A 15360-nucleotide genomic window follows, 5' to 3' on the forward strand; every position below is an offset into this window, starting at 1 on the left:
TTTTCATTAGAATTATGCACTTTCTTGAGCTACAAGCAAGCTAATTGAGTAGATTTTCATGTTTCCTTTGATTGAACCAACCATATGTGAATTCATGCCATTTCATGAGGTTTTGAGCTATATTTGTTGCATATTGTGGAAGATTGAATACCTCATGATTTTGAGCAAAGCTTTGATTAGTTTGGTTGATCAATGATAGGTGAAGAAGGCTTGGAGAAAGGTTGAAGCAAAGAGGAATGGCTAGGAGTGAAGAAAGGACAATGGAATAAGTGAAAATTGAACCGGGTTGCATGAAGTTAGCCCCAACGTTAGCCCCCTAACTTGGAGGCTAACGTTGGGCATGTAAATCACTCCCTGGAAGTGGCCAACGTTAGCTCCAACGTTAGCCCCCTAACTTGGAGGCTAACGTTGGAACTTGAGAGTTTCTCCCCTGGGCACCAACGTTTGCGCCAACGTTAGCCCCCTAACTTGGAGGCTAACGTTGGCACTTAAAATACAAAGAGGGAAGGCCAACGTTTGCGCCAACGTTAGCCCCCTAACTTGGAGGCTAACGTTGGCACCACTAGCACCAAGCATTGCCAACGTTAGGGTCAAAGTTAGACCCCTAACGTTGGCACCAACGTCCAAACCAGGGAATTTAGCTTGCTGATATGAAAAGTTAGGGTCAAAGTTAGACCCCTAACTTTGACCCTAACGTTGAGACTAACTTTGGCTAACTTCAAAAACCGGTTCAATTGGTTCACTTCGGTTCTTCTTCAATCTTCAAGAGCAATCAACCAAGGCCTCTTTCAACCCAATTCCACCAAGAACAAAGGCCCAACTCAAGGCTTGAAGATCATTTTGGAAAGTGTATAAATAGGATAGAATTCAAGTTATTGAGGGAGCTTTCCTTTCAGAATTTTCATAATAGTTTTTGGGAAGCTTTTGTTACTGAGTGAACTTGAATTTCTTTGTTTCCTTTTACTTGCAATTTCATTTTACTTTTGTCTTGAATCTTGGATTGGAGAATTGAAGAAATTCTGTTTCAATCTCAATCTTGGATCTCTCTGTTTCTTTACTTTACTGTTAATTGAATTTCATTTCCGGTTCATTGTTCTTCATCTCTTTTCTTTGCAATTTACAATTTCCTTGCTACTGTTCTTATTGGATCTAGGAAGGCATTGAGATCTAGACTTGGTTTTCTAGTCTCTGGGTCCTGAGATCTGAATTTCTCATTTCAATTCTCTGTTCCTTACTTTTAATGTTCATTTACTTTACTGCTTCAAGATCCGGTTCAACCCCAATTCCCTTTTCCTCTTCTGTTTAATGCAATTCAACTGTTCCTTGTTTAAATTCTGCAAATCCACATCCCAATCCCCTTTACATTTCAAGCAATTTACATTTCTTGCACTTTAAGATTCCGCAATTTACATTTCTTGCACTTTAAGTTTCTGCCATTTAATTTCTTGTTCTTTAAGTTTCAGCAATTTACTTTCCCGCTCTCTTTAATTTCATGCAATTTACATTCTGCAATTCACAAATCACCCAACCAAAACTTGATTCGCTTGACTAAATCAACCACTAAGCTAAAATTGCTCAATCCTTCAATCCCTGTGGGATCGACCTCACTCCCGTGAGTTTTTATTACTTGATACGACCCGGTACACTTGCCGGTTAGTTTTGGGTGTTTTGGGAGAGATTCGTTTCTCACCAAAATATCTCATCAGGGCTCTCATGGAGCTTCACAGATGTGCAGAGCTTTGTTGAGACTCTCCAACACCAAACTTAGAGTTTGGATATGGGAGTTCAACATCAAACTTAGAGTTTGGTTGTGGCCTCCCAACACCAAACTTAGAGTTTGACTGTGGGGGCTCTGGTTGACTCTGCTTTGAGAGAAGCTTTTTCTACTTCCTCTCCATGGTTGCAGAGGGAGATCCTTGAGTTTTAAACACAAGGGAGTCCTTATTCCATTGAAGGACTATTTCACCTCTGTCAACATCAATCACAGCTCTTGCTGTGGCCAGGAAAGGTCTTCCTAGGATGATGGATTCATCCTCTTCCTTTCCAGTATCCAGGACTATGAAATCAGCAGGGATGTAAAGGCCTTCAACCTTTACTAACACGTCCTCTACTTGTCCATAAGCCTGTTTTCTTGAACTGTCTGCCATCTCTAATGAGATTTTAGCAGCTTGCACCCCATAGATTCCCAGTTTCTCTATTACAGAGAGGGGCATGAGGTTTATCCCTGAACCAAGGTCACACAGAGCCTTAAAGATCATGGTGCCTATAGTACAAGGTATTATGAACTTTCCAGGATCCTGTCTCTTCTGAGGCAATGTCAGTTGATCCAGATCACTTAGTTCATTGATGAACAAGGGAGGTTCAACTTCCCAAGTATCAATGCCAAATAATTTGGCATTCAGCTTCATGATTGCACCAAGAAACTTGGCAGTTTGCTCTTCAGTAACATCCTCATTCTCTTCAGAAGAGGAATACTCATCTGAGCTCATGAAGGGCATAAGGAGGTTCAATGGAATCTCTATAGTCTCTAGATGAGCCTCAGAGTCCTTTGGTTCCTCAGAGGGAAGCTCCTTATTGACCACTGGACGTCCCAGGAGGTCTTCCTCCTTGGGATTCACGTCCTCCTCTCCCTCATTGGGTTCGGCCATTTTACTTATGTCAATGGCCTTGCACTCTCCTTTTGGGTTCTCTTCTGTATTGCTTGGGAGAGTACTAGGAGGGATTTCAGTGATCCTCTTACTCAGCTGGCCCACTTGTGCTTCCAAATTTCTAATGGAAGACCTTGTTTCATTCATGAAACTTACAGTGGCCTTGGACAGATCAGAGACTAAGTTTGCCAAATTAGAGGCATTTTGTTCAGAATTCTCTGTCTGTTGCTGAGTGGATGATGAAAAAGGCTTGCTATTGCTAAACCTGTTTCTTCTACCATTATTAAAGCCTTGTTGAGGCTTTTGATCCTTCCATGAGAAATTTGGATGATTTCTCCATGATGAGTTATAGGTGTTTCCATAAGGTTCACCTAAGTAATTTACCTCTGCTATTGCAGGGTTTTCAGGATCATAAGCTTCTTCTTCAGAAGATGCCTCTTGAGTACTGTTGGATGCAGCTTGCATTCCATGCAGACTCTGAGAGATCATATTGACTTGCTGAGTCAATATTTTGTTCTGAGCCAATATGGCATTCAGAGTATCAACTTCAAGAACTCCCTTCTTCATAGGCGTCCCATTACTCACAGGATTCCTTTCAGAAGTGTACATGAACTGGTTATTAGCAACCATGTCAATGAGTTCTTGAGCTTCTGCAGGCGTTTTCTTTAGGTGAATGGATCCACCTGCAGAAGTGTCCAGTGACATCTTTGATAGCTCAGATAAACCATCATAGAATATATCCAGGATGGTCCATTCTGAAAGCATGTCAGAAGGACACTTTTTTGTCAACTGTTTGTATCTTTCCCAAGCTTCATAGAGGGATTCACCTTCTTTCTGTCTGAAGGTTTGAACATCAGCTCTAAGCTTGCTCAGCTTTTGAGGAGGAAAGTACTTGGCTAAGAAAGCCGTGACCAGCTTATCCCAAGAGTTCAGGCTGTCTTTGGGTTGAGAATCCAACCATAATCTAGCTCTGTCTCTTACAGCAAAAGGGAAAAGTATGAGCCTGTAGACTTCAGGATCTACTCCATTAGTCTTAACAGTATCACATATCTGCAAGAATTTAGTTAAGAACTGAAAAGGATCTTCAGATGGAAGTCCATGAAACTTGCAGTTCTGCTGCATCAGAGAAACTAATTAAGGTTTCAGCTCAAAGTTGTTTGCTCCAATGGCAGGAATGGAGATGCTTCTTCCATGTAAATTGGAATTAGGTGCAGTAAAGTCACCAAGCATCTTCCTTACATTATTATTATTTTCGGCTGTCATCTCATCTTCCTATTCGAAAATTTCTGAAAGGTTATCTCTGGATTGTTGTATTTTAGCTTCTCTTAATTTTCTCTTCAGAGTCCTTTCAGGTTCTGGATCTGCTTCCACAAGAATGTTCTTGTCCTTGCTCCTGTTCATATGACAAAGAAGAGGGCATAGAAAAAATAATAATAATAATAGAGATCCTTTATACCACAGTATAGGGATCCCTGTGTGAGTAAAAGAAGAGGGGGAGACAAAGAATGTAATATAATGGAAGAAACACAACTGTGAGGATGGCAGAGATGTGAGATGAGATGTTAGTAGATGAATAAATAAATAGAATAAGATGAGAGAGAAGGAATTTTCAAAAATAGTTTTTGAAAAAGAGTTAGTGATTTTTGAAAATAGTTTTTGAAAAATGTTAGTAATTTTCGAAAATTAAGATTTAAAAATTAAAAATTAAAATAATTAATAAATTAAAAAAGAAATTTTGAAAAAGGGGGAAGATATTTTCGAAAATTAGAGAGAGAGAGAGTTAGTTAGGTAGTTTTGAAAAAGTTAGGAAACAAACAAAAAGTTAGTTAGTTAGTTGAAACAAATTTTGAAAAGATAAGAAGTTAGGAGGTTAGAAAAGATATTTTGAAAAAGATAAGATGAGAAGATATTTTTGAAAAGATATGATAGAAATTAGTTTTGAAAAAGATTTGATTTTTAAAATCACAATTAATGACTTGATTCACAAGAAATCACAAGATATGATTCTAGAACTTAAAGTTTGAATCTTTCTTAACAAGTAAGTAACAAACTTGAAATTTTTGAATCAAAACATTAATTATTATTGTTATTTTCGAAAATTTGATGTAAAATTAAGAAAAAGATTTTTAAAAAATATTTTTGAAATTTTCGAAAATAACTAAGAAATTTGAAAAAGATTTGATTTTTGAAAAAGATTTTTGAAAAAGATAAGATTTTCAAATTAAAAATTTGATTTGACTCATAAGAAACAACTTGATTTTAAAAATGTTTTGAAAAAGTCAACTCAAATTTTTGAATTTGATGAGAGAAAAAGGGGAAGATATTTTTTTGATTTTTGAATTTTTATGATGAGAGAGAAAAACACTAAAAAGATGCAATGCATGAAATTTTTAGATCAAAACATGTGATGCATGCAAGAATGCTATGAATGTCAAGATGAACACCAAGAACACTATGAATGTCATGATGAACATCAAGAACATATTTTTGAAAAATTTTTAATGCAAAGAAAACATGCAAGACACCAAACTTAGAAAATTTTCATGTTTAGACTCTAAGAAACGAAAAATGCACATGTAAAACAAGAAAAGACACAAAACATGAAAACATCAAGATCAAACAAGAAGACTTACCAAGAACAACTTGAAGATCATGAAGAACACTATGAATGCATGATATTTTCGAAAAATGCAAGATGCATATGCAATTGACACCAAACTTATAATATGACTCAAGACTCAAACAAGAAACAGAAAAATATTTTTGATTTTTATGATTTTCTAAATTTTTTTGTATTTTTTTCGAAAATTAATTGAAAAAGAAAAAATAAGGATTCAAAAATTTTTAACATGAATTTCAGGAATCTTGCATTCTTAGTCTAAAGCTTTAGTCCAGGAATTAGACATGGCTCACTAGCCAGCCAAGCTTTCAATGAAAGCTCCGGTCCAAAACACTAGACATCGCCAATGGCCAGCCAAGCTTCAGCATGTAATTCAGACATGACATGCCTGACATACCCTACAGTCGTGTAACAACTGATGGTTGGAAGCCTCAGCCCAAAAGAATTTAAACATGGCTTTACAGCCAGCCAGGCTTCACATGCTTCATGAAACACTAGAATTCATTCTTAAAAATTCTGAATAATTTTATTTTTGAAAACATTTTCTTTCGAAAACAAAAGAAGAATTTTTGAAAGATTTTTGAAAAATTTTGAAAATAAAATAAAAAAGAAAATTACCTAATCTGAGCAACAAGATGAACCGTTAGTTGTCCAAACTCAAACAATCCCCGGCAACGGCGCCAAAAACTTGGTGCACGAAATTGTGATGTCCAGGCTCGAACAATCCCTGGCAACGTGAGCAACTTGGTACACGTAATCGTGATTACACTTTAATTATGTAAAATTCATGGCTCTTTCTTTCCCCGGTAACGGCACCAAAAACTTGGTGCACGAAATTGTGATGTCCAGGCTCGAACAATCCCTGGCAACGTGAGCAACTTGGTACGCGTAATCGTGATTACACTTTAATTATGTAAAATTCATGGCTCTTTCTTTCCCTGGCAATGGCGCCAAGAACATGGTGCCAATACCATGGTTCACAACTTCGATACAACTAACCAGCAAGTGCACTGGGTCGTCCAAGTAATACCTTACGTGAGTAAGGGTCGAATCCCACGGAGATTGTTGGTATGAAGCAAGCTATGGTCACCTTGTAAATCTCAGTCAGGCGGATATAAAATAATTATGGAGTTTTCGAATAATAAATAATAGAATAGGGATAGAGGTACTTATGTAAATCATTGGTAGGAATTTCAGATAAGCGAATGGAGATGCTTTTCGTTCCTCTGAACCTCTGCTTTCTTGCTATCTTCATCCAATCAGTCTTACTCCTTTCCATGGCTGGCTTTATGCAAGGGCATCACCGTTGTCAGTGGCTACATCCCTCCTCTCAGTGAAAAATATGCTCACATGCTCTGTCACAGCACGGCTAATCATCTGTCGGTTCTCGATCATGCTGGAATAGGATTCACCCTCCTTTTGCGTCTGTCACTAACGCCCAACAATCGCGAGTTTGAAGCTCGTCACAGTCATTCAATCATTGAATCCTACTCGGAATACCACAGACAAGGTTTAGACTTTCCGGATTCTCTTGAATGCCGCCATCATTCTAGCTTACGCCACGAAGATTCTGGTTAGGAGATCTAAGAGATATTCATTCTAGCTTATTTCATGTAGAACGGAGGTGTTTGTCAGGCACGTGTTCATAGGGGAGAATGGTGATGAGCGTCACACATAATCATCACTTTCATCACGTTCTTGGGTGCGAATGGATATCTTAGAAGCAAAATAAGATGAATTGAATAGAAAACAGTAGTACTTTGCATTAATCTTTGAGGAACAGCAGAGCTCCACACCTTAATCTATGGAGTGTAGAAACTCTACCGTATGAAAATACATAAGTGAAGGGTTTAGGCATGGCCGAGAGGCCAGCCCCTCTGATCTAAGAACCAGGCGTCCAAAGATGATCCTAAGATCCTAAGATGATCAAAAGATGCCTAATACAATAGTAAAAGGTCCTATTTATAATAAGCTAGCTACTAGGGTTTACAGAAGTAAGTAATTGATGCATAAATCCACTTCCAGGGCCCACTTGGTGTGTGCTTGGGCTGAGCTTAAGTGTTGCACGTGTAGAGGTCCTTCTTGGAGTTGAACGCCAGCTTTTGTGCCAGTTTGGGCGTTCAACTCTGGTTTTGGCTCCTTTTCTGGCGCTAGACGCCAGATTTGGGCAGAAAACTGGCGTTGAATGCCAGTTTACGTCATCTATTCTTGGCCAAAGTATAAACTATTATATATTTCTGGAAAGCCCTGGATGTCTACTTTCCAACGCAATTGGAAGCGCGCCATTTCGAGTTTTGTAGCTCCAAAAAATGCACTTTGAGTGCAGGGAGGTCAGAATCCAACAGCATTAGCAGTCCTTCTTCAACCTCTGAATCTGATTTCTGCTCAAGTCCCTCAATTTCAGCCAGAAAATACCTGAAATCTCTGAAAAGCACACAAACTCATAGTAAAGTCTAGAAATGTGAATTTAACATAAAAACTAATGAAATCATCCCTAAAAGTAACTAGATCCTACTAAAAACATACTAAAAACAATGTCAAAAAGTGTATAAATTATCCGCTCATCAACCATCCATTCTTCATGCAAGGTAATCTTTGTTTCTTGTGCCTCTTGGATTCCCAGCTTCTCCATTACAAAGAGTGGCATGAGGTTTATACTTGACCCTAAGTCACACAGAACCTTCTCAATGGTCATGGTGCCTATGGTGCAAGGAATTAGAAAGCGTCTAGGATCTGGAAGCTTCTGAGGTAGCTTCTGCTGAACCAAAGCATTGAGTTCTTTGGAAAGCAATGGAGGTTCTTCCTCCAAAGGCTTTGTACCAAAAAATTTGGCATTCATCTTCATGAGAGCTCCTAGGTACCGAGCAACTTGCTCTTCCCTAGTATCTTCATCCTCATCCGAGGATGAGTGTTCATCAGAACTCATGCACTGTAGAAGTGCATTCAAAGGAACTTCAATAGTTTTTATGGTTTCCTTTGGTTCTGGGATAAAAGGGTTCTTGAGTGGGACTTAAGCACTCAAAGGGTGTGCTTTCACTGGCGTTCAACGCCAGCTCTGTGAGCTTATTGGGCGTCAAACGCCCATGCTGTGCACCCTTACTGGCGTTAAACGCCAGTTCTTCTATCATTTTGGGCGTTGAATGCCCAGCAGGGATGTTCTTGCTGGCATTCAATGCTAGCTTCCCTGGGCACGTGGGCGTTGAACGCCCAGTGAGGGGTTCCTCACTGGCGTTCAGCGCTAAGATGGCCGACTATTTGGGCGTTGAATGCCCAGTGAGGGGTTCCTCACTGGCGTTCAGCGCCAGAAAGCCTGCCTGGTTGGGCATTGAACACCCAGCCAGTGCTCCCTGGTTGGCGTTCAACACCAGCTCTGCTGCTAGGATGGGCGTTGAATGCCCAGTGAGGGGTTCCTTACTGGCGTTCAGTGCCAGACTTGCTGCCATTGTGGGCGTTGAACTCCCAGTGAGGGCTTCATTACTAGCGTTCAATGCCTTCCCAGTCTCTCCAGACTCGGCCTCTGCCTTAATGGAAGGTATCAGATTTAAACTTAAGCCAAGATCATACAGAGATTTGTCAAAAATGATCATTTTAGTAGTCCATAGGATCTGAAAGCTCCTTGGATCTGACATCTTCCTTAGCAGTTCATGCTGAATTAGGATACTGTACTTCTTAGTAAGTACCTCTATTTCATCTCCCCTAAGGTCCTTCTTTTCAAAAAGAATGTCTTTTAGACAGGCTGTATAGGGGGTCTTATTTTCCAATACCTTTGTAATAGAGATACTGACTAGCAGCTCCTTAAGGGCTGCTGGGAATGAGCTAACTGCTCATCTGCAGATTTTTCTACACGCCTAGGAAAGGTAGCTCTTGAGGCTCCTTCACTTCTGTAGGGTTGTTGATAAACCCATATTTTATGATATATTTTGTGCCTAATTTAAGTGATTTATTCAATCCTTCACTCAATTATTCATGTTAATTGCATGGTTTTACTTTTCCTTCCTTATTATGTGAGATATGTGAAAAACATGTTTTCTATGCTTTAAGAATAACTATTTTAATTACCCTTTATTACTATTCGATGCCGTGATTTTTGTGTTGAGTAGTTTCAGATCTTCTAAGGCAGGAATGACTTAAAGGATGGAAAGGAAACATACAAAAATGGAAGGAAAGCACAAAATGGAGATTTTGAAGAAACTGGCAGCGACGCGAACGCGTGAATGACGCGAACGCGCGCCTTGAGCAGAACGCAGATGACACGGACGCATGACCGAAGTGAACGCGTGATAAGGAAAACTCCAGATGACGCGACCGCGTGACCCACGCGGACGCGTGATAGAGGTCACGCACCAGAAATTACAGAAAACGCTCCCAGCGATTTCTGAAGCCCTTTTTGGCCCAGATCCAAGTACAGAAAGCACAGATTAGAGGTTATAAAGTGGGGAAATGCATCCATTCAAAGGAGAGTCTCCAATTATTTACTTTTGATGATTTAGATATAGTTTTTAGAGAGAGGTTCTCTCCTCTCTCTCTTAGGATTAGGATTTAGGATTTTTCTTGCTTTCATGATTGTCCCTTTTTATCAGGTTCAACTTTCCTTTTTATTATCTTCTCAATTTAATTTATGAACTTTTTTATGTTACAGATAATTCTCTTAATTAATGTTATTTGAGGTATTTCAGTTTATGATTGCTCTCTTTTGTTTATGTTACTGTTAATTCCAACCTGAAGATATTTTTATTCGAGTAGATTTACTTTTCCCCTTTTGGTCTTGGTTAAGAAATCAGTAACTCAGGAGTTATCAAACTCAACGTGATCGATAATTGTTATCTTTGCTAATTGAATTGAACTTCAATAATTCCAGTCCTTTTTCAGGAATTGACTAGAACCTGAAGATCAGACTAATTAATCCACTTGATCTTCCCTTGCTTTAGTAAAGGCTAACTAAGTGGGGGTAAGACTCAATTCTCATCACCATTGATAAGGATAACTAGGATAGGACTTCCAATTTCTCATACCTCGCCAAAAGTGTGTTTTACAGTTATTTATTTATTTTACTTGTCATTCAAATTACTTTTTCCTTACTTTCAAAACCCCCAATTTACAATCTTCATAACCAATAGTAAGAACATACCTCCCTGCAGTTCCTTGAGAAGACGACCCGAGGTTTAAATACTTCAGTTATTAATTTTAAAGGGGTTTGTTACTTATGACAACCAAAACGTTTGTACGAAGGGATTTCTGTCGGTTTAGAAACTATATCTACAATGCGACTATTTTTATAAAATTCTTTACCAGCAAAAATCCTAACGTCAAAATGGCACCGTTGCCGGGGATCTGCAAACGTGTGCCTTATTATTGGTTATTGTAAATATTTTATTTTGCCTGTTTATTTATTTTATTTTTGCTTTTTAATTTTTATTAGCTACTATGAATTCTCACCCCTCTCACTTTGAGTTTGGTTCTAATATTGTTGAAAGGAGTGAAAGCTATAACAGGAATATGCATCAAGGTCAAAGAAATCAAAGATGGATGGAGCCAAGAGGATTTGATCAACCCTTTAGGCAACAACACCCTCCAAGATATCATGGACAAAGACCATTCTACAATGCATACCAAGCTGATAGATATGGTGGACCACCCTGTAACTACCAACAAGCCCCACCCTGTGCTTATAGACCACCCTCTCAACGTAGCTTTGAACCACCACACTCACAAGTTCTTTTTCACCATTCACCACCATATGATCCTTATTTACCACAATCCCAATCCGATTACTCCCAAACACCACCACTTCCCTACGTACCATGTCCAAATCCATCACCTCCAGAATTACAGGCTCGCCTCAAGAAAACAGTAGATCAACTTCAAACAACCCTTCATCAACTGGAGCAAGCAATAAGTCAATTATCTTCTAGACATTATTCAAGGACCTCCCACAACCCCATGTGGACAATCTAATGAAGAGCGTAGCATGAAGGAGATACTAGAAACTCCAGTGGACAAAACAGAGCGTGACTTCGTACTGGAACAAGTAGAGGAAGCTGTCATTATAAATGAAGAAGAGTTGGTTGAAGACTTAGGAGACGCTGAACTTCCATGGGAATCCAGAGTTGTGGAAAATTCTGTCAAGGACGTTACAATTAATGCTAAGGAGGATAGTGCACAACCCCCAAGGCAAGTCTTTTATGAAGAACTAGACGGAATAATCCAAGAAGCAAATCTCCTTGATGATGATAGTCACAAGTCAAGTTCTCCTAGTAATGAACTTGCATCCGCAAGTGAATTCTCTGAGATTGAAGAACCTTATCCAAGTGAATACGAAGAAGATGCAGAGGTAGATTTCTCTCAACCTCCAGCTTATGACTTGAGTGATGAGGAAGACATAAAAGACTTTGATCAGGACGATGTTGTATTTGAAGAATTCTGCAAGGAAGTGGGGAAATTCATAGAAGAGCACAAGGGAGTAGAACTTACAGAACCACTGAAAACACCTACCCCAAGGCCATTACCACCTAATACAAGCTTCAAGTGGGTACAATCCTTAACCTTTATCTTTACTTTTCCACTTGAATATGGTTTGCTTGAAACAGATGGCCAGCTTAGAGCTCTCTGCGGCTTTAAGAGTAAGAGGGAAATGGCTCGCACTCAGAGCTGGTGCACAAGGTTCAATAAGGTTCCACGCTTCAACTCGAAGTGCACGGATTGGCATCATGTTCAATCGAATGGATCTCAGAAAACGTTTGGTTATCTTGGTGAGAATCTAATTTTTAAACCGCCCAGATGGAAAAATATAGATCAAGAAGAAAGCGGATTTAAAAGCAAAGTTTGGGATCCTGGAATCTATTCTGACATTCGTCACCTCGGGAGCCTGAGAATCTGTTTGAAGCTACTCAGAAGCTTTACATGCCTCGTTTGGGACCCCGGAGGCTGTTGGCATTCCAAACATTGGTGGAGATTTCTGGATGAGTTTAAGCATAAGCCACCATAACAGGAAGCTCATCCAATGTCCATCTTAAGGACTTTAACTAAAAGTGCTAGGTGGGAGACAACCCACCATGGTATGGTCGTTTCTTTTTCAGTTTTATTTCGTGTTATTAATTTTTATTCTTTTTTTCAATTGAACCTGAATATTATTCATTAGCAATGCATACTGCATAATTGCATATAAAAAAAAGGCATGCGATCGCGTCAGTTGCGAAAACCACCTCCCACGCGTCCGCGTCATTCACGCGGCCGCGTGATCTGGAAATCGGCGTAAAGATCCAACGCCCAGAAAGTTGGGCTGGAATCATGCGGCTGTTGTGCGTTTCGCACAAAACGACCCACGCGGTCGCGTCCCTGACGCGATCGCGTCCCTTGCACAACACCCATCCCATGCGATAGCGTGAGCGATGCGTCCGCGTCGTGCGGATATCATGGCACCCCAGTGGAGACAGAGAGTTACGCCGAAACAATGCTGGAATAGTGCGTTTCGCACAATTTCTGGCGACACGGTCGCATGCTCCACGCGATCGCGTCATTCATCCTTTTTCCATTCCATACGGTCGCATCACTCACGCGATCACGTCAACCCCCATTCCACCCCAGCCACGCGATCGCGTGGATTCAAATTCATTAACCCCCCCAGTGACATGAAACTCTACCCTGTCGCGCCCCCCAACCCCTTTCTTCTTCCTCTTCTCTGCAACCCCCCTCTGCACCCCTCGCCACCCACAACCACCACCACCGGCCGCACCACCGTCAGCCACCCAGCCACGACCGCAACGCCACCCCCCTTCTTCCTTCCCTCTCTTTCTTCTTCTTCTCTTCTCTTCTTCCCTCCACCACCGCTGCCCCCTCCGCAACCACCACCCCCACCGCGCCTCCATCACCGCCACGTAACCCACCACCAACACCCTCACCCCTTCCCTTCCTTCCCCCTTAACACCTACCCCTCCCATTACCCCTACCCGAAAACCCACTGCCTCCGAATAGCCACCACCGCCGTGCCAACCACCCCTCAACCGTCGCGTCAGCCACCACCACAACCACCCCCTACCATCTCTCTGCCCTACTTTCATTCATATGCCTACTAGGTTCCGCCAAACGCCACTCTTTTAATTCGTAGTTAATTGCATATTTTTCCGTTTATGTTCAAAATTAGGATAGTTAGATATGCATGTTGTAGTGGATTCTAGGTGGTTAGGTAGCCTAGGCTGTGGTTAGTGGATCTAGGCCTGATTAATTGCGCTGTTCTTGCTACTTGTTTTATAATTTTTGCAATTCTGCTGTTGCTGTGATCTAAGTATTGTTCATATGATATTCTTACTGTTCATGCTGCTATTGCGACTGCTCTTTCATGTTCATATTATTTATATCTATTTGCAGTTTATTTTAATTTATATGAACTATTCTGCTTGCTGTTTATTTTCTGGGAACATCCAATTTTAGCCGGAATGCTGCCCAATTTTCTGTAAATTGTTTTGATTCTCATTCATGTATTGGTTTTGGGCATTTTCAATTTTGCTTTCCTTAGCTTTCACCAAACTAATTCCTGAATGCACGGGCCAGCATTCCTATTCCTTTTGTTTCCCCGATTAATAAATCACATTATTGATGATTTGATTTCAAATTTTCGTTATTGATATATCTATATGAATCATCAACAACTTGATTTCCTTGCTTGAATATGAGTTATGTGTTGCTTCAAATTGTGAAATTCTTGTTACTTAGAAACTAATCATCTTGCCACTTACTCTGACTTTCTTTTTACTAACTCACTGATTTTTTATTTCGAACCTCTTTTTCAATTTAACACCACTTTTCACTTTCTAACAACCCCCCTCTGCTTTTTGACTCACTCTTTACTTTTACTTTTTAACTCAAGGCATGTTTATGGTTTTTTCTAATTAACATGAATTCTATTTCTATTACATTTTGGATTGAAATTTTTCATCTCAGCTTTTTAATTCCGAACTAATCCAAAATGCACAATTATTCAACTCATTTCATTATTCTACTACTCCTTTCCCACTATGTGCTTCTTTTGTTATTTGCCTACTTGTTTTCCTATTTTTATTATATCCTAGATTTCTGTTTTTTAGGATGTCTGACACCCAAAGAAAAGGAAAAGGAAAGGCAACAACTGGCAAACGGAAAAGAGGAGAATCCTCTATGTCCATCTTGGACATCATGCATGATGACTCCTGGTGGGAGAAATACTTTACCCCGCAGGAGAAGGCTGACCAGCTACTCCCTGCCACTGATCCCATTAATTTTGCAAACAGATACTGCGAGCTGAAGTATCTGGTGTTTGCAACCTCCAGGAACCTGTACCTGGAGCGGACTCTAAAAGTTTCGGAAGAACTCCAGCAATACACTGCCGATCAAATCAAACAAAGAGGCTGGTTCTTCCTGGAGAGAAACCTGACAGAGGTCAATGCTTCTTGGGTAAGAGAGTTTTACTGCAATTACTTCAAAACTTCCCTAGATGCAGTGAACCTAAGAGGGAAGCAGATACTGGTCATTGAAGAGGCCATTGAGGATATTCTGCAGCTTCAGCCTAAAGCTGATCAGCTTGATGGTTACCAAAAGGCTGAGGAGGACATGCGCTTCATGAGGTTTGACTGGGATGCGGTCAAGGCAAGGATAGCCCTTGACCCGACTGTCCCATGGGTCATGGTCAAAACACCACCATGCCTAAGGGAATCAAGCGGATATACTTAAATGATGAGGCTCGACTCTGGCACCAGATCCTGAGCAACTTTATTATGCCGAGTACTCATGAGACGGAGCTACCTGCCGCTATGATCATCCTCCTCTGGTGTGTGATGGAGGGTAAGGACCTGTACCTGCCACGATTCATCTGGTACTACATGGCCAGGGTCCATGTCAGAGGCACTCTCCCCTTCCTATATCTTATTACCCAGCTCGGACGTCGAGCTGACGTGCCTTGGGAGGATGCTGATGAGAAGCCACCTGCTGCAGAATGCAAGAAGATTATCCCTCACAGCAGGAACTTTCTGGCTTTGGGCTACAGACCTCCATTCCTCACTGCCCCTGATGAGACAGCCACACCTTCAGCTGGCCCCTCTTTATTTACAGCTACCCCAGCTA

General features: G+C 40.6%; 1 non-coding gene across 1 annotated transcript; it reads left to right on the forward strand.

Annotated features, from left to right (window-relative positions):
* Positions 1–3407: 3407 nt before the first annotated feature.
* Positions 3408–3515, forward strand: LOC112773909 (small nucleolar RNA R71). The gene has a single exon (XR_003188432.1). It is a non-coding gene; the product is annotated as a small nucleolar RNA R71 (small nucleolar RNA).
* Positions 3516–15360: the final 11845 nt, after the last annotated feature.

This window comes from Arachis hypogaea, chromosome 18 (genome assembly GCF_003086295.3).
Source record: "Arachis hypogaea cultivar Tifrunner chromosome 18, arahy.Tifrunner.gnm2.J5K5, whole genome shotgun sequence".
In the NCBI taxonomy this organism is placed as follows: domain Eukaryota; kingdom Viridiplantae; phylum Streptophyta; class Magnoliopsida; order Fabales; family Fabaceae; genus Arachis; species Arachis hypogaea.